Source organism: Pygoscelis adeliae, unplaced genomic scaffold (assembly GCF_000699105.1).
Source record: "Pygoscelis adeliae isolate BGI_AS28 unplaced genomic scaffold, ASM69910v1 Scaffold88, whole genome shotgun sequence".
NCBI lineage: Eukaryota > Metazoa > Chordata > Aves > Sphenisciformes > Spheniscidae > Pygoscelis > Pygoscelis adeliae.
The window spans coordinates 4394932-4397484 of NW_008825616.1; the positions used below are offsets into that span (position 1 = coordinate 4394932).

At 53.8% G+C, this 2553-nt stretch overlaps 1 protein-coding gene across 1 annotated transcript in view; it reads right to left on the minus strand.

The window, feature by feature from the left end:
- Positions 1 to 2553, minus strand: part of LOC103924744 (mitogen-activated protein kinase kinase kinase 3-like) — a 66672-nt gene that overhangs the window by 3842 nt on the left and 60277 nt on the right. The window lies entirely within an intron of this gene.

Genomic DNA, 2553 nt, shown 5'->3' on the forward strand with positions numbered 1-2553 from the left:
CAGGGAAAAAAAAAAAAAAAAAAAAAAAAAAAAAAAACAACCCAAAAACCAAAAGACAAACAAAAACCAACTTCACACGGCATAATATTACATTCTCTTTTCCTAGTTTCATTCTGTACATCAGAACATGGCAAGGGTTTTAAAAAATAAAAAGGCAAAGGCACCTGAGGAGCGAGTCGCACACGCACACGTGCGCACACACGCGTGTGCACACGCACGCACACACACAAGCCACATCCATCCACGGGAGGGTCTGGGTGATTTGGGGGCCCTGGGAGCGTTTTGGGGCAGCCCCAGCCCGGGGAACCCCGTTTTGCTCTCAAGGCTTTGGAAAGAAGGAAAACACCCACCCACCACTGAAGGGCTGAGAAAAATCAAAATGGAACAGATTTAATGAAAGAGGAGAAAACAGCTTAAAAATGGTGGGAGTTTTTAGCTTTGGTGAAAACACACTTTGTTACCCTCTTCTGACAAAACCCTTCCCAGCCAACACTGATTATTTTTTTTTCTTGCATTTTTTTTTCCATCCATCCCATACTACTGAACAGACGGATGGATTTGGTCCTATTCACAGAATAAAATTCTTCATTCCCCCTTGGAGGAAGGGGATGACTTTACCCCCCCCCCCCGGAGCTGCCCATCACCACTCTGCTCGCCTGGCGCAAACCCCGGGTGCTGCCCTGCCGCAGCCCCCCAGCTTCACCGGAGCCCAGCCTGGGTAGTAACTGGCCTCTGCAGCTTTGCAGGCAAATTTATAGGGAATCCTTTTAGCTATTTCTTTTAATTTGCCCTAGCACTACCAGCGTGTTTTGTTTTTTTTAAACTGAAATAACTCTAACTTTTGCTTCTCTTTTCGGAGCTGTGGACAAGGAAACACTCCCACTGCCACACCAGCAGTGCAAAGTCTTGATCTCTTCCACGCGGAAGAATTCAAGGATGTGTGAAATCACACGAACAACCAATTTCTCAATTTCCTCTCCAGTCCAAGCAACACTTTCCATTTTCCATTAAAAACAATATTAAAATAAACCCGTGTTTGACACACTGGCCTGAAGATTGCAACCTCCCGAGGGCTTATTTAACCCTTTGCTGAACCGGATGGAAATAGCTAATGCAGCAGGGAAAGGGGAGGTGGGATGGTGCAATTAATTTGTCCAAAATAACCAAGATCTGATTAATTAATTAGCTTCGAGGGATCCTGTGCGTGCTCCCTGCCCAGGTTTTGGCAGTGCTGGTCAAAGAGGCTATAGCCCAACTCTGCTTTTCAACTGGCTCGTTTTCTCCTACAACTTCAAATACACTGCGGGAAGAAATCCGTTTCCAGCTGCCCTCAACCGACACAGCTCTGCTCTCCCGCTCTGAGCTTTCATGGTCCTGCAGCTGCTCCCTCAGGCACCACCGCAGAGGTGACGTCCTCCTTCCCTGCATCCGGGGTTGGTCCCACGAGGCATGGAGGAGAAGGCACCCAGCCCAGATCCGCAGGCGCCGGTCCCCTCTGTCTAATTTTAGGCACCTGCTTGGGTTTTACGGAGACCCGCTGGGCTCCTCCTGCAGCTCCGCTTCCAAAGCACGCTGGCATCCCTCCAGCCCCAGCACAGCAGCATGGGCACGGGTTAGCAGGGCTACGGCTATGAGCAGAGAGCTGCCCTCGCCAAGATCCCCTCCGGCTCCCACCTGAACCCTGATGGTTCCAGCACAGCCTGGCTGGTGCTCAGCCCTGCCCGCTGCAGGCATTGACAGCTTTTAAACATCCCTCTGCACGGCCCGTGGCAGAGGCCCTAGGCATCCGTCCGTGGGTGTACCCCACAGAGACCTCCTGCGCCCCGAGAAGACCCCTTCTTCCAAGATTTGCACACACACACACGCGTGCACACACGCACACACACACATGCACAAAGGCAAAGTCAACATGGCTGCTGCATCATTGAGCCCGACCCTGTGCTTTGTGTCGAGTCGAGCATCACTCCTTGATTGTAACCGCTTAAGGCACAGAACAGTATTAAACGCCGCCCCACTGGAGATGCTGGCTGGTCCCGCGACCTCCAGGAGGGTTCGGTCCCCTTGTGAACGGGGACACCCGGGTCCCCCCGACTCTGCGGTCTGAGGATCATCTCCTCCGGCTTGGCTGAAGCCCCTGTCTGTTCCCCTGCGAAAGGTGGTGATTGCCACCAAGCATCTTATTCCATCCCTGCTCCCGGGGATGCTGCCAGCATCGCTGTCGTGCTGGGGGGGGGCGATAGATCCCATTTGCTGCACTTCCCCCAAGAGATAAGCAACACGGCGAGGGGGGATGACCCCGATATCGCTGGCGGCAAGAAGGTTACTTGGTCCTAGGCCAGCACCTGCACAGTCCAGGAAATCCCTCGCTCTGAATTCCCGGCGCCGACGGTCCCGAGCGCAGCTTGGAAATCCAACAACGTGGCAGGTGCTGAGCCGGTGCCGAACAAGAAGGGACCTGCGGGGGCCACCCCCAGGACAGCCCAGGGCGGAGGTCTGAACCGCAGAGCGCAAAAGGCCGCTGGTCTGGAAGCCGCCCCCTCCCGCGCCGGTCTT